This window comes from Epinephelus moara, chromosome 4 (assembly GCF_006386435.1).
Source record: "Epinephelus moara isolate mb chromosome 4, YSFRI_EMoa_1.0, whole genome shotgun sequence".
Lineage (NCBI taxonomy): Eukaryota > Metazoa > Chordata > Actinopteri > Perciformes > Serranidae > Epinephelus > Epinephelus moara.
In genome coordinates, this window is record NC_065509.1 from 27,825,278 (window position 1) to 27,848,440 (window position 23,163).

Genomic DNA, 23,163 nt, shown 5'->3' on the forward strand with positions numbered 1-23,163 from the left:
ACAAAAAAGGTTCCTTAAAACTCGTCTTTAAGTAATTTGTCATATTCAGTCACTTCATCTTAACTAAAGGCCCTTTTTCTCCACGCAGCAGCCAACCCCGCTTTTTAACAGCTCTCCAGTTTCTTATCTGCTTTTCAAGAATTACATTTAAAACCAAACGAATAAAAGGATCTAATGCATGTGGAGCACATCATAAGCTTATTCTTCAAAGTTGTCGGACCTGCTGAAGGCGCTGAACAGTGAAAATTGTTTAATTTGAGCAAACGGCAATCACTTTACTTGAAAGTGCTCCGTCTCTCCAATGTGATCCATTTGTTTGCACCAAATTCCGCAGTGGACCCAAGAAAGTAATGAAGATTAAGCGAATTCTGAAAGTCTTCACAGCATATACGGAAGCCCCCTTTGACACATAAATACACAAGTTAAACTCGCAGTGTAGATATCCTGTAATTTGCAAAATGACAAGATGCTCGTCTGATGCACCAAGCACCTCCAATTGCAGCTCATTAACTCAGTCAGGGGGAAACGTTCTACAAGCACGGAGAGAAACTATTAAAATACTTCCATTAACTGGAAGGAAAAATACCCCGGTTGCAGCCCAAAGTGTCTTCATTTGGGCTCAAATGTGAGATATGCCGTTGCTATGGTAATATGGCAATGGCTGTAGCCCTCCTCCCAGCTGTTGGTGGGTTTTGTGTGTGTGAGAGAGAGAGAAAAGGAAAGAGAGGGAGACTGTGTGTTTGTGTGCGTGCACGCATGCATTGATGCTGCCTCCGTGCTGTGTTCCCCCTTTCAGTCTTCAGAATAGTGTCTCTACTAATCCGTGAAAGTTGCGGCGCTCTGAACCAGTGGCCAAGCCTTTTCCCACTGAACCAAGGCCCAGGGTCTGCGCTCTGCTTTACACTTGATTGGTCCCTCCCGTGGCAGGACTCCCCTCCCTGCTGGGCGTGGGCCCGTCCCCCTCGCTGGGCTGCTCAGCACTGCCTAATCGCCTTCTCCCCACCATAATTACCAGCGCTGAGCCCAGGACTCACCAACACACCATTAAAGTCTGGCCAGCCAGTCTTCACCAGCCCTCACACATCCAGCACTTAGCACAAGCCCAGAGACAGGCCTAAGACCAGGCCCGACTCCACCAACAGAGCACCTGTTCATGCCCGGGATGCCCCGCAGCACTGTGGACTTGGCTTGGTGCTGCTGCTGGGTAGGAAAAAGAGAGGGGGTTGGCAGCTGTGCTGTTGTCCTCCTCCCCCTGCAGTGGAGGTGATGTGTTTATTTGGGCTGGGATGCTGCAGTGAGAAGCTGTGAGAGGTAACTATCTCCTTGTTGTGCTCTACAGAGTACCAGAGAATCCACCCTGCAGAGACAGAGCCCTTTGATATGTGACCACTTCAAACCCACACATACAATGAAAGCAGTCAGTTGTGGAAATAGCCCAAGTTGATGTTGTGTGGGCAAGGTGAGACAAATTTGCTTTGCTCAAAACCAACCCTGCACTTTATTTTTCCACCCCTCCATATTTTCAGGAAAGCAAATAGGAAACATATTGTACATTCTGAACGTTGACAATCCTGCAATGTGTGTAAAATCAGAAATAGAAATACTCCCACTTTCAATTTTGTTGTACCCACGAGGTTCCAAATTTCAGACTATTGCACCATTGGGGAGAGCATATGGGACTGGCCAGGTGAAACGCAGTGACCTGGCAAACAGTCCAAAGACTGATGAGAGTCGGGTACACGTCAGAAGGCACTGGGTGTGCTGGCACAAACAGTACCCAGAATGTGGATCAGACAGACACCCAGCACTCGTTAGCTTATTACTCTCTTATTAGGAACATTTTTGCCTTGCATGGATTGGCAGAGTCCCGCTAGCCACCCTCTTCACATGGCCCAGGCTCTGTCAGAGCTGATCAAAAGACATTTCTTCACATCTCCAGACGCCAGGGAAAAAAGGAGAAGAAAAGAGGGAGAGAAGAAAAGAGCCAGAAGGGGGCATACTGCTCTCTCTTTACTCTGGTCTTTTGGTGAATGAGGACTTTTCACAATGCCCTCTCCTTTTTCTTTATTTTTTTTCCTCATTCTTCCATTGGCAAAAAAATAGAAAGAAAAAAGAAAAAACAGCATTTCCCATCGCGTTTCACCAAATTGTTTTTGCCATATCAAAAACAATTGTCCTCAGGTGAAGAATGCGCCTGCAGAATTACAACCATTCCAGGGGGAGAAAGAGGTCTTCACAAATCTGACTGGCTTCCAGGCAGCCAAGACCCCCTCGAAGTGGTAATGAAAAGTGTAACTTTAGCCTCCCAGCTGTACGTCTCAATCCATAATCCTTCCCCAAAAACCTCACCGTAGTGCCGCCTACCACTCCCATGGCGTTCCCAGCCTGTGCCGGGCTGGGCCTGCACTGATTTATGTGGCAGTCCCGTGTCATACTCTCAACCTGAAAAGGATTTGCTCTCTTATATTTACCAGGGTGGTCAGGGCAGCTCTCTGGAAACACAGAAAGCCCAGTCTCCGGGCCTCACTCCCAGACAGTCTCTTTAGCCCTCTGTGCCAATAACCTGGACATTTTGGACCTTACCAGAAACAGACGAGGCTCCAGTGTTTCCATAGTGGTGTGTTTCAGCAGTGCAGAGGTGAGTGTCTGTGTGGGCGTGTGTGTGTGTGTGTGTGTGCAGTGCTGACAACATACAGTAGCTGAGTTGGTACCTGGTATGTGTTCAGGACTGGTGGTTCAGCCTATGAGGTGACAACGGGCCCATAAACCTCTGAAATGCACAGACAGTTAACAAGTCAGCGTGTTTTACGTGTTAAAACCGTGTTTATTTTGTGGATCTTTGCACGGGCACTCACAGCTGGTGTTTTTAACAATAATTTGGAGATCACGTGTATGAGATGATCCACCTCCATGACATGCACTGTGGTCATTTCTATTTCAGGCTCAGAGAAGTGTTGCAGGAAAGTGTTTTACAGTGGTCTCCTGGCAGCCCAAGCTAACTGCTACTGTGCAACACTATATTAAAAATGTATCGATTCCCTGTGAATTATTCCAGCAAAGTTGAAAAGGAAGACGCTAATTGGTAGAAGTATAACTAATTGATGACGTGTGTGAGAATTACAGATTTTCAAAGAGTTTAAAGACATAAGAGAGAGGAGTCTTCAGCAGGTCTGTCCATCACACTCTCTCCTCCATGGTGCAGCTGACGTGGGTAAAAAGTACAGATTGTGCTACTTACCCATACAGCGTGACTGAAGATCCAGTTAGAGACGAGAGAGCTGAACACATGTTGGTGTGTGAGCTGTCGTGGATGGCGGTGGTCCACTCTGCCACTGTGCATCCACTCCAGTCAAGTAAACAAGCCAAGGTGACCTCTGGACAGCTGGGTTTATACATCCTGTGGTTGGTTGTCTACGTAGTGTGGCGGTGGGAGCAGCGGGTGGTTGACGCAGACTCTAAGGAAGGGATCAGCTCATCCTATTTTACGTGTGCGTGTGTGTGGTGTGTGTGTGTGTGCCCCGTATTGTGCACACTATTGTGTCCTGTATGCATGTGCATTTGTGTGACAGCCATGTGGTTAATACTAAACACTGTCTGGTACATCCTGAGCAGGAAATGAAGGCATTACTGCTCAGAACACGCACAGCGCATGCCTGATATAATCCACATTTTCCGCCATATATCTCGCTTAAAGGCGCAAATTAAGAGATCTCGTTCCTGTGAAATGTCTTGAAATTGATGTCGCCATCTCCCGAAAACCAGAGTTTCAGAGAAATGTGGCCTGACCTGAGAAAGACATTTGGACCAATGCAAATGCAGACAAAATGGCCGCTGTTGCTAAGCTAACAGGGGAGGAAGAAGATGGAGCTGATTCTCTTTGAATGCTGTTTGGGTGCAAGCACATTCATACGTGACTTTTTACGCAATTAAATCACACAACACACAGGATGGTAGAATTTTTCATTGTGTCCAGCGTGTTTGAGAAGCTACTCTGCGTTCAGATATGCAGTCTGTTTCTGTGTTATACAAGCGCTTCACTCTCTCAAAGGTCTCCTGATATTACAGCTTCAGACTTTTTAAACACGCGAAATGCTTTTCTCAGCGTTATTTACTCAATTTTGGAGGAAAAACGGCGTAAATAAAATAACAGTGCACACTTCAGCCGACTCCAGCATCAGAATGACTGACTACTTATATTTTTTCAGCCAGAATTGTGAGTTATGAGATGAGTAAAATGTGACAGCTTCATATGAAAGTCTGTTTGAGTCTTTGCAGTTGAAAGCTTTCATAGTATGACACAAGGAGAGACTTCAGATTTTTTTTTCTCCTTTTCTTTTCGTCCCCATGCGTTAGGTTAACTTTGGGAAATCATGTGAGAGATATTTTCTCTTTGTAATCGAGTTTTAAAAGGATAAGATTGGTAACTTTCTTTCCCAGTATACTTTTCCACTGATCTCAGATTTTAAAAGTGTAGATTATGGAGGTGAATATATTTTTTGGCTTATTTTTTTTTACAGTATGCTTCATAATGTTTAAAGTTTCTTTGACAGTTTAAAGTAGGTTATGATTGCGAAAAATAGACGAAAATAAAGAAAAGATTTAAAATATGATAGAAATTAAAATGAGCATTTTATCTATTTAAACCGCTACTTTATGTCAATTGAATATTTTCTGTAAAATTAAATCGCACAGCAACATTACAGCAGTTAGTGTAAATAAAATGTTTAATATCAACACTATTTTCATTTAAAATGTTAATTGTTCGTACTTTCAATGCAGTTGGCCCTCTGATGTAAATACCATACAAAAGCTTCGTAAAGAATTGAAGATGTGTGTTGTGGGGATGTCTAAGTGTCCTGATAAGTAGGAGGGACTCTGCTGACAGTTCAATGTCCTCTCTACAGACGAACATACGAAAAACAGATGGTGGCCTTTCATTCTGCAAACTGAGACAAGTTTCACATTTCAATCTAGGAGAAACATCTGATTTGATTTGCAGTTTTTTGATCAAAAACGCGCTTCTTATTTATCATTGCATATTATTAGATTATGATGAGAGCCTCCAGTGTCCCTTGAAGAAATAAAACAGACTTGAAATAAAAGAATCTTCTGCCAGTTAGATTCCACCTTGAAACAGAGAGCTAATGAATTTCATTGTCTTTTGATGCCGCGCATGGAAGTTTTTGCAAATGTAGAAACAATTGAAAAGAATTACAAAGAAAGGCACAAACAGATGGCTTCTTCAACAAACAGCTAAACTAACACAAAGTGTGTATAATCACTTTCCGATTGTTCTGCAGATTCCGTTTGTCTGACATAAGCTGGAAAAGTTTTTCCACCATGCTCGCACAACTTTCTTTTCTCCATCTGCTGAAAACGACGATTAAAACTGTAATGTCCGTTTATTACTGTTTCTCTTGGTGAAAAGTATTGGTGTGTGTGTGTGTGTGAGTGTGTGAGTGTGTGTGTGTGTATAAAAGGTCAAAACCAAGTTCATGCACATTTCATGAAAATTTTGAAAAAAGAAAGAAAAAATAATCTTTTAATTCGAAGACACGTGAGTGAAATTGCAGAATTTTATTTAGACTTTGCAAAAGTTTTTACGATCTTTGTTTTTTAACGAGCCCTGTTACTTTCCTATCAACATGCTAATTTGACATTTAAATGTATTTTTTTTTTAATTACAAAAAAAACACTGGAATTATCTTGCTTTTTATTATCACTTTTTACTGAAAATAGTATTTTTATTATCCACGTCTATATATTGAATAAAACAATTTTTCTATTGTATGATTAATTTTAACTTTATTCTTAAATTTTAAGTTTACTTTTTAGAGCAAAACTAAAATTAAATTAAAACCACACCGTAGCCTTAAATTACAGTAACAATATGACATTACTTATTGTGTGTCTTAATTTAATTTAACATTTATAATAAAGCCAACGTTTGTGGAGGACTGCTTGTTCGGAAAATTAAAAGTTTAACATCGAGCAACATTTGACTCTTTTTTTTAAAATGCTCAGGTGTTATTTTAATGTTATAGTTAGTGCAGAAAAATTGGTATTATTTTACTTTTTTAATTTCAAAATAAATATATGTTCAGTATCGGCCCGTTAGTTAAAGGGAGCGATAAAATGTATGCGTTTTATTTTGCAATAAATATTCTGAGTGTTTTGGTACCAATCAGATTACGTAGAAAACAGGAAACAGAGATGATGATGATGATGATGGTGATGATGATGATGAGGATAGCTGAGAGCACTGTGAACACAGTATCAGTATCTGTAAGAAGACTGCATTGAAAGAAGTGGGAGGCCTGCTTATATCACAGAGGCCCCACATTCACTTTGTGGAGTTAAATTGATTCACCTGAAGGTTCTGGTCACATATTTCTTTAAATGTACCTTAAATGAGCCCGGCCATAATTCTAGTGTACAAAAGGGACGTGTCAGAGTCACACAATTGACGAGAAATAAATAGGGAGAAGGTTTTTGTGGACGTTCTTCAAAGGCGTTCCAATTTCACACCGTCAAATTAAAGCACCCTTATATTTTAGTTCCATGAGTGTTATTATTCTCTGCTGTTTGGTCTTCAGGCTTCTTTTCCTTTTGACATAATTTATGCAACGTGAGGGATGATATTTTGGAGTTAAAATAATCAAAACGATTTCTATTTTTGCAAAATGAATAAATAGTTAGAGAGATTGTTTTATATTTTAAAACTTTACGTCATTTTTAACCTACATTTTAACTTGAATATTGATGGACTGACACTTTTCCGTCGCCGCTTTTCGGCACCTTACAGCAGTCCCATTCAAATCTGGAGACATGCAGTCATATCTGGGCTGCACTTGAGGCGTGTTTGTTATTTATCAGAACTCTTGTTTTGACTGCTGATGTATATTCTGGGTGAATATTTGTTATCAGTGGCGTTACCTGTCCTGCCATCACGACACCATCTCACATCCCGACACTTGTCTGAGCTGAGCGCTGCCATGCGTCCCTTTTTGTTCTGGGAATATCCGCTGCATGTCACTCAACATCTGCAAAAGATGACATACATGATGTGTGACCTGTGCACATGTTGGTGCTGATGCTCTTTTGAAGGACTCTGATGTGCAAGTTTGAAAAAAGGAAGAGCAACTGACACAGTGAGGAGGTTCAGTAACCTTTAGCTCGGTTTGCGGTTTTAAAACACACATGATCGCAGCTAGCATCGATGCTAGACGACATCTGCCATCTCTGCTGCAAAGCGATCGGTACTGTTGGGCCCAAATGTAAAAAAGCGGTGGAGAATATTAAGCAAAGTGATGTTTCTATTTTGAAAATTCATAAATAACAAACAGTTTTTTCCAGAGTTGCGATCTGTGCAGTACACTTGAGTGGGACCTACAATCTTCCTTTCAGTAAAAAATGGGTCAGCATTATATAACCAGGAGTTTGACTGCCAACGTCCTGCAGCTTGTTTATGGTGACATCTCATTGCTTGGTCGACAGGGTCCTGCCAGTGTGCGTCTTTATTAGTTTCCATGCACTGCTGGCGTGGGCACCCCGGCAGCAGCAGTGACAGCCCTTATCCCTCCTCTGTGCCCCACCTCATACTAAGCCCTGGATTTGAAGGACAGGCAGCTCAGGACAGAACAAGTGCGCCAAAGCAGAGCGTAAGCAAAGCTTTAGAGCAGGAGGCCACATTCCAGTGTATCATTCTTGGACAACAAGTACAACACACTCACTGCTTTAAAAAGGACATGTCACAGTTAATGCTTCATGTGCCTCCGTGCGTCAGGTTTAGCCAAAAAAGGGGGGAAAAAAAGTTAAAGGGCAACAGTCATGAGCAGGAAGTCATGTACTGAGTGCGTGAAGTCGATCTATAATGAATCCATCAACCCAGATCCTCACATCCTGATTTTAAAGGCCCCATAGTCAGACAGATCCTGGATTCCTACAGCAAAATCATTACAAGTCAACAACATTTTGCTAAATTATGGAAGAACAGCGTGATAAAAAACACAGCGAAACACACTGTTGTTACTACCTCCAAATCTGTGGGCTGCATTCTTTATTCCAGAAGGAAAAGTTTCCTCCCGGGGAGCACCAGGAGGTGCTGTAAAGCAGTTAGCCTTTGATAGCACCAGCAAAAACAAACATGGCTGATGAAGGGGCGGGTGGGGGTGGGGGGACTGGGCTGACAGTAACGTATTCTGGTTCAGGGAGTTAATGCAACGATACCGTCAAAGGAGCTTTTTCGAAGCCCGGGAGCACCGACATTAAAAAAAGATGCCCCTGAACGCCCTCCTACCTGGGCCTCAGAGAGGAGACGCACCCTGCTATGACCTCAGCTGAAAAAAATTCAAAGTCATGTCGAAAAAAAATGTAGCGCTGTTGCTAGCATGTTGCTAGTTGCTAAGAGGCACTCAGCAATGCTGAGCACCCCACAATGCAACATGGCGTAATCAATACGGAGCTTTTTCCTAGTAAAGCAGGCGTGCAAACACTGTTAAATATACTGCATATCACAACTTTTGCAAACAATGATTCAGTTGAATGTCAGCTGGTTACCTGTATTTGTATTTTTAAAGCATTTTGGACATTTCAAAGCGTTCGACACTGTGGATATGCAGTGACTGGATCAGTAGGATAGGTGGATAAAGAATGGATTTTGATGGACTGATTGACAACAGCAAGTGGTGAAGGCTTGTTTCATTGAGTCCCAGATCAGGCCCAGCACAAAGTGATAAACTAAAAGACGAAGTGAGGCGACCTGGTCCTCCCTCGTCCTCATGTGAAGTGCTAAACCTCACCCTGACTTTGCAACGCTGAGGCATGTGAGTCACAACTGTGAAGATATAATGTTATTTAAACCCAATCTGTCACCAAATGGAGTGAAAAGAATGCTTGCCAAGTGCACAAGTCTAACATCACCACTTATGAGGCACACACCAACACGCACACACACACATACACCTCCCTATCTTCATGTCATTACACTAGCAAAATCGCCAATTAATAAAAAGGGAATTCATGGAGTTGTCATTAACACGATCACTATCAAAGGTCAGGTTAGACATTACACAGTAAGTGACAGAAGTATCAACACTGTTCTATGACTTAATATGACACAATTATGAGAAATAATTAGTCGCCATAACTGACAGGTTATTTCACATGGTAATGAAAAAAAAAACTGAAAATATTTTCTTGATGTGATAACATACAGTAATGAATAATTTCTCAGCGACGAACATCACGGCATCCCTCTTGGGTCTAAGCTGTTGCCGCGGCGGCGTGACCCATTTTGCCTTTTAAACAAACCAGAAACGCTGCTAATTTTGACAGCTCCATTCACGAGTACCCAACCCTTAGCAAGTCTGCCACCTTCTGCAGCAATATTGAAGATGGTGACAGACAAGGAACGCTGACATGTTGGTGCCCTGATGGTGCCCAGGTGGTGCTCATGGGTCTGAAACTGCATGCTGCCACATGCTCATGATGAACGGGTGGATGTTGAGGCCAGAAAAGTTAGTTTTGCAAACTGTTTCTGACTCATATATACATACATGTATAGCGGCAGGTGAAGTGTTCAGATCCTTCACTTAAGTAAGACTGTAGAGAGTTTGTTAGAAGCAAAAGTTTTGCTTTAAAAAGAAAGTACAAAAATATGAGCTGCAAAATTAAGTGTAAAAGTCAGTGTTATATTTATGTATCATATATTATATCATCCCACTCATTTTCATGCCATAGATGTAAAGGTGGAGCTAATCTGACAAAGTCTGCAACTATTTTGATGACTGATTGACTGTGTCAGATATTTTCCAAGCAAAAAAGTTAAGCGGGTTTCAGCTTCTCAAATATGAGGATTTCCTGCTTGTTTGTATCATATATGACGGTAAATTGAATATTTTCTGATTTTTAATTATCAGTCAGATAAAATAATCACGTCACCTTGAGCTTTGTGATGTTGCATTGGCCGTTTTTCACTACTTTTTAACGTTTCAAAGCCTAAACGATTAGTTGATGAGCCAGGAAAATAATCGGTGGAGTAATTAGTAATGAAAATAATCGATAGTTGCAGCCCCAGTTTAACCATTGACGACGTATTATTTTATAAACTCATTATACAGGAATCTGGAAAGAAACTAGCAGCTATCGGAAAAAAGAAGAGGAGTGAAAAGTGGTATAAAATGAAAATACTCTCGTAAAAATCATACCTAAGTACTGCTCTGATATTATGACTATGTCTCAGCTATGTGTGTGGCTCTGTCTTCACCATATCTCATCATAGCGTAAATGACGGTCTGCAATACCGTTTAAATGAGTGCAATGTCACAAAGTTCCCCACTGGAAAATTGCACATTATTGTCTGTTTGCATCATAGTTGTGGAAATGTGTTAAAATATATATATACGTCCAGTTAATTATGCTGTAATACATGTTTGCTGACTCTACAATGATTTGGATTTTTGTCGCAGTTTTTGTGTCTCTGTTTGAACCAATTCAGGCAAAGCTTTTCACAAAAGTCTCATTGAGGACAGTCGAGTCCTTTCCAGAGGATTTTTCCCCCCCAAATATTATATAACTGAAACTATTCAGGAATGTTGAGCCCTAAAAACCTGCACAGTTGGTTTGACTTTGTGTCTTTGTGAAGGTCAAGGGATTCTGTTGAATTACTTTACGTCAGTTTGTTTAAATCAGCAGGTCTGCAGTATAATAGAGCGGACTAACCTAAGTACACTCCGGATATATCATTCAGGCGCATGAATTCAAACTGCTGACCGAAGCGATATTTGCAACCCCGGGCCACATTAGGAACCGAATCAACATGGCCGCCGGGCCTGAAAGAATAATAATAATCTAAAAGAAAAAATTATATATTGCCAAAATGAAATTGGCGAAGAGTGCAGGGTGTGCACGAGGCAGTGGGCTGCTCTATAAAGACATCTGCTGATTACACAGTTTGGGGAGGCCTGGTGGAGAGGAGCCTGGCAGTGAAACGTGTAAAGAGATTGAGACCGCACGATGACTGCTGAAAGAACACAGCACTCAGACCCTAACAGCCAGTCACTCTGAGCATGAAGCCATAAAGACGTGAAGCGGAAAGTTGCCTTCACTCTATTTTACACAACAAGAGAACCTGGGCTGCCCAGGGTGGCAGAATAATATTAGGCCCCCGAAATCCAGTCAAGGGCTTTCTCATTTTGTTCAGGCCTACTGTTCGGCAGGCGCACAAAATACCCAACACAGGCTGGATTGCAATTTTTCACTGCTATTGTGAAGTGTTAGCAGACTATAAAAAAAATCCTCTATTTTGATGGTGCAGTTTTGAACATGCTCTCTGCATTTGTCAGATGTGCTGCGTTCAACTCCCCAAGACAGTGGCAAATTGGCGTCTGTCTCAGCTGACAGTGACATGCCTGCAGACAGGTCTGCCTACATGCATCCCCTGCGTGACGTTGTGTCAGCGCTCTGTGTGGCAGGTAGAGACAGAGACCTGCTTCAGGTGGGCCATGTGCTGCAGCGTGGCCCCCCGGGGAGACGCTATGGCACCATAGTGCAGATGTCTTCCTTGACGTGGCAAGAGGGCAAACCCTGAGAGCCACAACACGAGGACCCAGAGCGTTCCACTCAGGGGTGTAGCTTTCGTTTCAGCACTGAGGGGGACACATATGAAACAGGGGGCTTGGAGGTCCTCTGCTAGAAACACTTAATTTCCTGTGAATTTTAAAGCACAAATTTGTGCCTTTTCTGCATCAATTTATGGTGTAATTTCGTGTTTTTACTGGGGGGACAAATGCACGTTAGAAATATTGAGGTGGACGTGTCCCCTGCGTCCCCCCTGAAATCCACACCTATGCTTCCACCTGACAAGACCAGATCACTGGACATATACACTGCCCACACCCTTCTGCCACATTCTTTTTATATTCAATGCTGACTCAGCACTGCAACTGCCACCTATGTAATCATGCTCATCAACCCTGTCATGCCTTTATGAGCCTTTGAAGCTGACTTCGAAGCACGTAAACAGGAATTTCGTTCAGAAGGTGATGAACGCAACAATATTCAACTGTAAAAGTACGGCTTATTTAAACACAGGATTTTAAGTTAAACTCATAGTTACAGAGAGGAATTTGGGTTAGGTCAAAAACATTTTTATTTTGCCATAAAACTATTTCCCCAGCCTTATCTGATATATCATCTCCCCAACTGCATCTGAGCAGAGGTTTCATAAAAGATTTGTTTGGATCTGTCTCTGTGGTTAGTTACACACGGGCTCTACAACTGACATGCACATTCAGAGAAGAAACAGACGGACCAGAGAGAGTCAACTATCCATTCTTTTATCTTTTGTCTTTTATCACATGTCTATAAATATTGGCTGGAACAACCTTTCCTCAGCGGGCCTCAGGTACTTTTTGTTCAGCGAGAGGGCTCATTACATTTGAGATCAGTGTTATTTTGAGAACAACAGCTTTTTAATTTATAACTGGGCATATGTAAGTGTTATTTTATCAGGAGTTAAAGACTTTTAAATTAAGCTTATCACTAAATTAAATTTACAGGGACACTTTCCTGATTATCAGCCAGGTTTGTATCATGACAATGTGGGTAGTGTGTGTATATGAACTATGGTAAACTTCCATCTATCTTACCAGCACCCAGATGTCCCATCTCATCTCTCAGCTCAAATCCCTTGGCTCTTGGGTTGTTGCTCGAACTATAGATCGTACTTCCTCATTTTCATCAAGGAAACTGTAAAAGAAAAAAGTCAATATGTCAGTGACAGCATTTGAATTTTGAATTGGTGCCAGACTTTGGTGCTACTTCTATTTAAGTCAATGGGACAAGCATGACAAGTGACACTATAATCTATCATATGTGTTTTTTACCTTTGACTGAAAAATGCCTTCACAAAAAAACAAACAAACAACAAAACATGTTGACTGTTTTTTATCTAAACGTGCAGGTTTGTTTTTCTGGCTTACAAATAGATCACAGATCTGTCTCGAGCCCCTGTTTGGTCCAAGATAGTTAATGTTACATCATGGTACAACAAACGGGGCAAGTCGGACCTATTATCCCCAACCAGACTGTAATTATAATCAGATCAATTTTTAATAGCTCTGATTATTATTCTGGCTGGACTCAATGATTCGGCCTGTCAGTTAAGTAAATATCTGCCAAACTAGGTCTTAACCCCATGCTGCAATGCTTTGCTTTTTGCCTCAATGATTTACATTAATACTAACTAACATTCATATATATTATTAGCTAGCACACACATAAGTCATGACAGTGATTAAGCTTGAGAGGCTGTAACATTTGCAATCACTCACCAACACTGCAGCTCCCTGTCTGTTTCTTTTACACCTTCAGGAGGATTATTGCTTAGTAATGTTTCCATCCAAATTAATGTAGGGTGTCTCAATATAGGTAATGCTGGCTAATGTTAGCTAAATGCTAACTTAGTTTACTGACTGACAAAGTAGGTCAGTGATGCAGGATAGGTAATATGGCGAGTAGTTTCTTTTATTTTCGTATGCCCGTCACCATGGATACAAAGAGTATACGCAAATCAAGAGAAAGACTCGCCTCTCTCATTCCCAAACTCTGCTTAAATTCAGACTTAACTGCAAAATTAGGCAGTGTTGACCAAATATTAACTAATATTCTGTTACTGTGCTGCGTATTTCTTGTCTAAAATGTCTTCAGAGATGTGTGTTAGCGAACTGTTTGGCTGTAACACGAACGTTTGTAAACCGGAAGTGGGCGCCAAACTGTTTCCTATATTGTAAAAACGGATTGAGAAAAAAAAATGCGATAAAACAGTAAAAATACGCAGCGCTGATCAAATATAAAGCCATATTCTGTTAACAGGTCCATATTTCTCACCTGAGTGTTTAGAAATATGTTAGCTTACCGTTTAGGTGTGTTTTGAGATCGTTTGTTCTCAGCCGGTCGCCATTTTGTTTCCTGTGTTGAAAAGTGCAGCACAGTGCATTCTGGTAATTGTAGGTTTTCTACCTCTTGAGCAAAAACAAACGCTCCAGCCCTTTTTCTCTGTTTTCTCTAGTCATCAAGGATCAATTTCAAAAGTATTTTCATCTTTCTTCTAAAAAGACAGCCTAGTTTTATGAAAAGACCATCTTTCCAGCAGTGAAATACTTCTTAAAGCACAATCCACACTGAGGAGGCGTTGTTTACATTGAGCTTATATTTCACCAGGACATCTGAGGGCATCTGGTTCTACCTCAGCTGAGCCATATGGGTCCCTGTGATCATGTTTAGCCAATGCATCCTGCGTGTGTTTTCCCTGAGCCTCCTCTCCTCCTGACCTCTCACCCAGGCTCTCTCTTTCGCTTTGTTGTGCAGGTCAGAGTCCACGCACCCGCGCCCACGCAGCCGCATGGCCACGTTTTGGTATGCAGATACACAGACGCAGGTAAGTCGGCTCCAGGTGCACCCCACGGTGATCCTGACCTATTCCAATTCACTCTGCAGCTCTCAGGTCAGGCCTGAGGCCCAGCAGGCTCCCAGCACAGGTCACAGAGGGCCTCAACATCCCAGAGATGAGACTCCAGACTGGCATGAAGAGGAGTGTTTGATGTGGCCCTGAGCTGGGCTATGTTACCATGTTGCTATGCCTTTAATTAGCTCCAGCAGCTGCTACTTCCTGGTTTGACAGGCCCTGGCAAACTCCACTGTCTCTGTAATCTCTTACAGGTGACTGTCAGTTGCGTGTCAGCTCATTGTATAGTGACAGGCTGTGTGTTCTTCTTTAAGTCAGGTGTTAGAGCTTTGGAAAGCAACAACGCTCTGCTGTTTACCAAGCTAATTAACTGTGAAGTGACTGTAGACAAGATCCGAATGAAAAAAAAAAAAAGAGCTCACGGTGCTATAATGACCACAGCATGTTTCCAAATATGTTATGCAAATATGTCTCTGAGCACCAATCCCCTGCCCATTATTTATTTTTTTTTACAACTTTTGTGTCTGTTTTTCTGAGGATGCAATCATGATTAAGAGACAGCAAAGTTCTCCTGGTGACAGTAAAAGTGCCACTCCGCATTCTTTATCTGGATTTCCACTTCGCACAAAGACATCTTAACCACAGGAAATTGCCCTCCAAGGACTGACGGCTAGAAATTGATCTCAGGTTAGATGAGCGCACCTCGTTCCACTGCTCTCCTTTGTCACTCCCAAGTTGGTGGATCTTTCCTTAAAACTCCGCCAGTGATGAAAAAAGGGAGACTTCTCAGCTGGCTATGGCATACTAATACCCTGGACTCATTAAATTAATGGGGGCCAGATTCCCCTTACTGAATGTGCACGGATGCCCTTTGAGTTTGCCGGGGCTAGAGGGTGTGCAGCACTTTGAAAGCCCTGACCGGCATATTGAACGTGTTTTAATAGAACCCTTTTGAGACTCCTGGTAGGATGCACAGTAACTCTTTGCCTTTAAGTTCCCGCACCTCTCTGTGTGATCTCGTCAGATAGCCACTCTATCCTCGGATTCAGGCCTTGAGAGGGGGAGGGGACCATGTACGTTAAATGAGGCCAGAGGTGCCCATATCTCAGCAGAGGCCATTCTTTCCTGGAGATGTGAATCTTTGAGACACGGTGCTGAGCAAGCTTTGATGTGTGAAGGTGCTTGGCGTACAGGAGGCCGACATTCAGTGGGATTCCCTTCTGGCCTCTCATTGGACAGCCGTCCATACAGTGTTGATTTAATTACTCTGTTCTGCTATTCACCTAGCCACTGAGGCTGCACTATAAAGTAGATTCAGTCCCACACACGGCCATTTTAAATGTCATCATTGCCATTTAATATGAGGACACCACTGCGATCACTCCATAATATAGGCAAGCCGCAGGAATGTGTAGGATCCAGAGAGGAGGCTTTTATTGCCAAGGGTAACAAAAGCAGAATTTCAAGGTTTAAAGGGTAAAGAAAAGATATTGTTTTTGATGGTGATATATTGAATAACTCTTAATATAATGGGTGGAATAGAATATTAATATATGAATTTTGCATTTTGCCCAACAGCAAAAAGATGAATTGATAAGAAAAGAAAGCTGGCGAATTTGCATGACAAAAAAGTCCCTTTAGAGCACTAATACATCACCCTCGTGGTTATCAGAACCACAAGTACCAGATGTGAAGATAGGGAGAGTTTATCCTCAGCGAAATTAAAAACCTTTTTCGCTTTTAGTGATTTTTTTTATATTGTTGTTAGGTAACAGCAAGCCAAAAAACATGTTGTGCGCCCTGAGCTGCGAGGACATCATGATATAATGATAATCTCGCTTGCAGTTCTGCTCTGTCATCTTGACTTCATGCTCTCATGAAGCAGAAAAACATCACCCACAATGATGAGATTATACACAGTCAGGAATGAGCCAACAGAACTCATCCCTGCGGACTGGAATACCTTTTAAAACGCAGCCGAATAAGACAAGTGGATACTGACAGGAAGATGTGGCGTCTGAGCCAGACAATGAGGCTCCGGCTGCTGAATATAGTGAATAAACAGAAATCCAGTGGAGCTAAAAATGGCTGACTCAGGTGCGCGGTAGTGGAAGCATCACGTTTCTCGATTACAACTTCCCTTTCTCTCCCTCTGCCTCTCTATCTTAGCCTTTGCGTGTGACAAAACAGCACTATATACCTCTTAGAGAAATCCGTGTTGGGCAATCATTTGATTTTCATAGCCGGCTTTGACAGTAATGATTTCATAAAGCCTTTGATTTTAGCTCGATCACCATGGCTGCAACATCGCTGGATATCGCTCCTCATTAGTGATTCCATAAGCAGAGAGCAATGCACTGCTGTAGCGGCTGATACTTACATGCCTCCCACTCTAAAGTGTGGCGGTAATTTATTCTCTCCCCGGTGCTCATCATCCTGATGCAACTCACACAGTGACAAGACTCCATCTCTGTGGTACCTGGCAACAAAGCAGGGAGAGGGGTAAAGGGAGGAGGGGGATCACATATTTTGTGATCACAATCAGAAAGGAGAGGAACGGTTACTAGGCAGGTTTAGAACATCCTAATGCCACGTTTCTACCACCAGAACATCCTGTGAACACAAAAACCAGAGAGAGGAGGTGAAAACAATTCACCGGCTGAGATTTGATCCAATATAAGCTATCTTCTCCTGCCAAAACTTTTTCTCAGAGTATGGCTTAAGCACTTCAAAGTTAAGCACTATATAGAGAGTATGATTCATTTGGCAGCTCATATTGTCCCGCTTCAAAAACCTAAAGCTAGCCAGAGACACACTGTGGGCTGTTTTCAGCTTCAGAGAGGAGAAAGAATTTGGCTTGAGCTTAGGCGGCCCATCCCCATCCAGAGATGGGCTCTTTTTCATCTTATCGTAGTCTTAGCGCATTGGTGTGGTGACTATGTGCTTCACAGGTGGGAGTCTGCCTCTGTCAAATAAGCCAGTTCACTAAGGACGGGATTTGCCGCTGTTATTTTTCTATTAGGGAAGAATTATGCTAAGCCTTTAGAGGCCATCTTTGTGTTGCTATGGCAGCCCATATTTCCTACCGGGTTGAGACCTTGAATGACTACAGTGCAAAGCCAAGTAGCCCCCAAACCCTTTGAGGATTAGAACCAGGGTCTCATAGTTATGCAAAACACCTCTGATATGATTGAACCTTGAATAGTTGAATGACAAAGTTTATTGAGATTGCCTCTCTTTTCATCTGATTATTGTCATTTGATTATTCCCAATCACTTGGCGCGGCTTCAAACGCAGCTTTTCAAATGGCCATTGTTTAGGACAACACTGAGAGCTCTTTCTCTAGCATGTCCGCAACTCTCATATCTTTGACTATTATATCAGTGGAGAACAAGAATGCATGATTCATGGTGGCGGAGATTGAATAGTAAGGCGTTCATCTCAAACAGAAATACAGTGTAATGCATTACTATTGAGCGCTGTTGGTTCTTTTTATTTTATCTGCTGATTTCGCTCCATTAATTGATCGTTTAGCTTGTTTAAAAAGCCTCTTATATGTGTGTGTGTGTGTGTGAGCTAAGGGCTCATCTACAAATTGCTAGTTTTGTTCTAAAACCTAGAGATTTTAAATTATATAAATAAAGGCAGCAGAGAATGTTTAGTGTTTTTGCAGATTATTCGATTACCAAAATTACCTTTCCAGCACTAACTGAGGCAGCTCAATAGAAAATATGGTTTGTTTTTATTTTGATATCATTTTCAGAATCATGTTAAGCACCCTAATCTCTTCCTTCATGATATAAGATCATGGTAATCTCATAAACGTGGCACCACACTGCTCAGTCTATCTTAATATGCAGGTTTAGATTCAGAGATAACCCTTTTGTAATATACAGCTGATGGGGAATTTCCTTCCTATATCTCCCACAATGCTTTTCAACCTAATGTTTCCGAGCTGCTGTAACCATCAAACGTTTTTTTGTTGTTGTTTTTTTTTGCTTATGAAAGCAAATTCACAAACCACAGGTCAAATTCCGCGTGCAGCCAAATCAATAGGAATATTTTTTCCCTTTCTGGATTTTTGTCATAATGTTCCCAACTGTTTTCAGACCAGCCATCAAAGCCTCAACTCTATTCGCAGACATGTATAGACAGCTACTCAAAGCTGACACGGAGATGAGGCTTTGAAAGTACGAGATTGACACTATTGTGGTCACAAAGCACAACAGGAAACTACTTTGAAGAGGAAAGTGCTTTGAGTATCGGATTTCACTTTAGGAATCGTGGCCGAAGACGAGCTGGAGCATTAGACGTGTTGAATTGGTGTACATTAAACAACAAAACCAGACATGGGCGCTTGTATGCTGCTTCTGCGAGCGTGTCCACACAGAAGGTCAGAAGTTTTGAAACCACACATAAATATGACGCTGCTGTTTTTTTTTTTTTTTTTTTTTTTTTTTTTTTAAATGTGGAATTTTTGGTTTCTTACTGCTGCATCCTGGGACGGTGCAGGCTTGTGATGCAAATATAAAGTTGACAATATATCCAAGCGAGCAGTACTTTTTTTCCTTGCTTCACAAAATAAAGTGCCGCTATCAGAGCCATGTCTTGTTGGCAGTTTGGGAATTGATCAGTCTCAATCCCAAGCTGCATCCTTGTCAACTGGCAGGTCTGCTGAAGATGACACATTTTCTGACAGTGCCTTGTCAATGACTGTGCTTGAGTGAAATCCCCAGCCATGTTTGCTCGCTGCCAAAGTGATATCTATCATCTTATTTTTGACAAATTCGTCACACCCGTCTCTCAATCTAATTGGTCTTTGAGGTTCCTGTAAGACAAAGGCTGCTAATCTTAGAGTGTGTGTGCGTGTGTGTTTGAACAGCGCTTGCCATTGAATACTTCTCAAGTCTTTGAGCTTGTGTTCAGCGAAGTTTGAAAAACATGACAGTCACATTTTAGGTGCTCTGATGTCACACAGTCTTTCTGGCTTAAAAGTTCACTCAATATGAGGTTTGGTCTACTTTGATGTGGGGTCTCTAGTGAAGCGATTTTAGCATGCTATCTGCCTCTGCTGTTCTCTGTCACCCACTCCTGCAAAGACTGACATGGGAGCTGCCAGAGCTGAGACTCAGCCTTTTATTCCTAGTGACTACAAATTAAAGATAGGGCTGGGGGGGAGGTAAATTCAGGCAGCACCATGACAAGCAGGATGTTGAAACTTCTGCTAGTGTTTACTCCTGCAAGAACTAGAATCTAGATTTTAGATGTGATCAATCATGTATATATTTTATTTATAAGGATAAAGTTTTTTATTTAAAAGGCAGGAGCATGCAAACAGAGATATCAGGTGCTGCATCTTCACCTGCTCCTTTGTTAAAGGAATGCAAGTGTATTTATTCATTTTAATACCTCACAAAAAAAACAACAACTTACAATTCCTGCTCATTATGCAACATTTCTCCATCTGAGGCAGAGATTGTGGAGTTGCTGTTGTGTGTGAGGGGGGGAAAAACGCTCCGTGATAAAGATCTAGTAATCTTGTTTTATGCTTATGACGGCGAGAGGAGATCCTCCGCCCCCCTGCGACGCGACGCTCACCTGAAGAGGCAACCGGAGCTCCACATGACTCCTCCGCTGCTCACATCTCCGTGTCCTGAGAATTGGGATTTAGGGAGGATTAAAGCGGAATATTTCAATTTAGCGGCGGAATTTACCTGCCTATGCCAAAGTAATTACCCCTCCTGGAAGAAAAAAAAAATGCTATTATGGAGACAGTAAAACACACCTACAGACGGGGGGAAGATATAAAGGGCTAAAGGCAAATAAACAGGAAATCTAGGACTGTAATGGAAGTAATTAAAAAAAGAATCGCGCGGCTGCCAGAGCTCTTAATTTATTGCCTAAATAGGCAAAAGGTGATTGAGCTGAAAAGACATAAAATCACACAATGATGCATTCACTGACAGACGCAAAGGGCTGATTGAGGATGCAGTCTGCAAAGGAGACAATTTATTATTCATCTTTTTGTTCATATTGAGCTTTAATAGATTTTAGAATAGTTTTTGGGTGCGTTCAAGGGGAAAAAAGAATCTGAAATACCTATTTTGCATATGCATCTATTATTATATGCATAATTGCAGGAAAATGCAGTGTTTATTGGACATATTTGGTGTTTATTCTGCAGTGAATAGCAAGTAGCATAACAATCGTGTGTACCTGATAAAATAGGCCCACGCACTTTGTGTGTGCACGCAGAAATACATCAAGTGAGCACATCACAATATATATTTTTATTATCTATAGATAGTAAATGACACATGCATGATAATTTTGGACGATCTGTTTTGCAGTAGTTTGAGGTTGTGTTGGAAATCATAAACAGAGGCATAGAAAAAAATTAAAGGCCAAAAACATCTTGCTTATATTAAAGTGGGCTTGAGGCTGAAGGGCTGGATTGTTAGGGCTAAATTTAGATTATTGGTGCGTTCAAAGTCCTCGTACAAAATAGATTATTTTTTTGCTTGGACACATAACAAAGCCTTGGCTTGAGACGGCCTGCAGAAACAATAAATTCACTTTATAGCCCTTTAGGTAAATTCTGCTTTTGTGCGTCTGTGGTGTGTTCAGGTGCTGCATGGAGAGTTGTTCAATTTATTTGTTTGTTAAAAAAGGGGGCTGCACATAATGATTTGGTGTCCACGCGTGTGATGCATGATGATTCGTTACAGTCCAGTGTTATTGCAAGTATAAATACCTAATTAAAAAGTGTTTATTCGTTGCACAGTTTAATAAATGCACTGAGGTGAAGTTTGCACATTTCGCGGAGCAGACTTTTCCAACATTTCTGACATAAATGCATCATTAAAATCTAATATTTGAATCATGCATGTGAGGGAGAAGTGGCTTTATGAAGCGGGTGAAAATATGCAATAAGAGAAAGATGCTGATGCTCCTTTTAAAGAGACACATTATCTGCTTTGGTTGCAGACGCTCTTTCACTGTCTTTCATTCGTATATATGAGAAGGAGAGAGGGGACAAATAAAGCAGTACCTCTGTCCGGTCTGAAACGCATGGAGGACGAGACAGAGGCCCTCTGTGGGTATATCCCATGTAAACAGGGCCCTGTGCATTGTGTAAATTAGCTGGATTAGCCCCTGCTTTTGTTGGGACGGGGTGTGTACACACGGACACTGATTCAGCTCTCCTTAAAGCCAGTTTGGCCCTCACAACTTTAAGGAAGTCTTACATTCCCAAACCTTGAGCCGGAGATGATCTAAAGGGGGGACTACTCCTTTTGAAATAACACAGCATTCATCAGTGTGTTCAGGTTTTTGTTTGGCGAAATGCAAAAAAAAAAAAGAAGAAGAATAGAAAAACATCCTGTTGGTGTGTTAAACTCATCACATGGAGCCCGACGACTGAACCGCAGCCTGAGAGGAAGACCTTTAATTATCTCATCACTAATAATCAGCAGACACCACAACGATTGATTTGAGTGACATGAAATTTATCAGGAAATGTGTCTATGTTTAACACACTCACACACACACATGCACACACAGTCTCCTAGCCCACCCGCCGCGTGTGCACGTGAGTGCGCGCCTGCAGGATCTGGAGGTGTAAATATAAACATTTGCACATACTTCTTAATAATTTCAGCATTTGGACCAATTAAGGCAGATCACTTTAACGGCTGCTTTATTAGCTGCGGCTAATTAAAGCGTCCCCTGAATGCATCCTATCTTTAAATCAATCATCCTAATATGATTCATCCAAATCATTTATAAAAGGATGTGTGATGCTCGCGGTCACGTGCCCCTCATCCCTGTCAGGTGGTGTGGAAGATGTATTATTTGTTTATTTATTCATGATAGGATGCTGTTTCTTTTATTGTGGTGCAAACTTTGCGAATGGAAAATAAATACTTTTTTTATCAACCTGTTTCTCTCCTAAAACTTTTACATACTCTCCCCTCTCTGCTGCCTTGTTGGGAATGAGTTGCAGCATCAGTGAGAAGAAAGAGGACACTTTATTTCATCGGGCACCAATTAATGTGGAATTGGCCTATATCTAACATCAGGACTCTTTTATCATTTTAGGGACTAAAATAAAGCTGATTGGAGAATAGTTATAATGTGGATTTATTTTTTAATGAGAGGCTGAATCAGAGCAGGAGGCCTACAGGCCCACAGTCTGGGCGGTGGTTTCATCTCTATTCCTCCACCTGTGGCACCGAGGCTTCTGTTCATTTCACTTCCGCTAAATTAAAATAAACTTTTTTTGTTTTCATAAAGAAGTGTTCTTGCTTTACTTTTATTTTGTTTCAGCTTTTTGGATTATTTTAAAAATAATTTGCTGCATGTTATTTCTGTTCTTTTTTCTGATTGGCGACGTGCTTATTTATAATAAATATATAAAAGTGCATTCAGACGCTCAACTTTGACATCACGTCTTGTGTCACTGTTTACAGCTGACCCATTACACACAGAGGAAACTAATTCATGCAAATTATCTTCACTTCATCCAAACTCTAATTGTCACATGTCGATTTAGAAATCAGCCTTTTCCAAGGCACATAATTGTCCAAGAAGTAAAACGTTACTATTAACGTCATAATTATGATTAAACAAACATTTAACATCATTTTTATGTGTGTGTGTGTGTGTGTGTGTGTGTGTGTGTGTGTGTGTGTGTT

The 23,163-nt window shown here is 41.5% G+C and overlaps 1 long non-coding RNA gene across 1 annotated transcript in view; it reads left to right on the forward strand.

Moving 5' to 3' along the window:
• The first annotated feature begins 2,464 nt into the window (after positions 1 to 2,464).
• The window catches only part of LOC126388996 (uncharacterized), a 28,374-nt gene continuing 7,675 nt past the window's right edge, over positions 2,465 to 23,163 (forward strand). The window contains exons 1-2 of the long non-coding RNA XR_007569799.1: positions 2,465 to 2,638; positions 14,371 to 14,440. This is a non-coding gene — a long non-coding RNA (uncharacterized LOC126388996). The remainder of the gene's footprint in view (positions 2,639 to 14,370; positions 14,441 to 23,163) is intronic.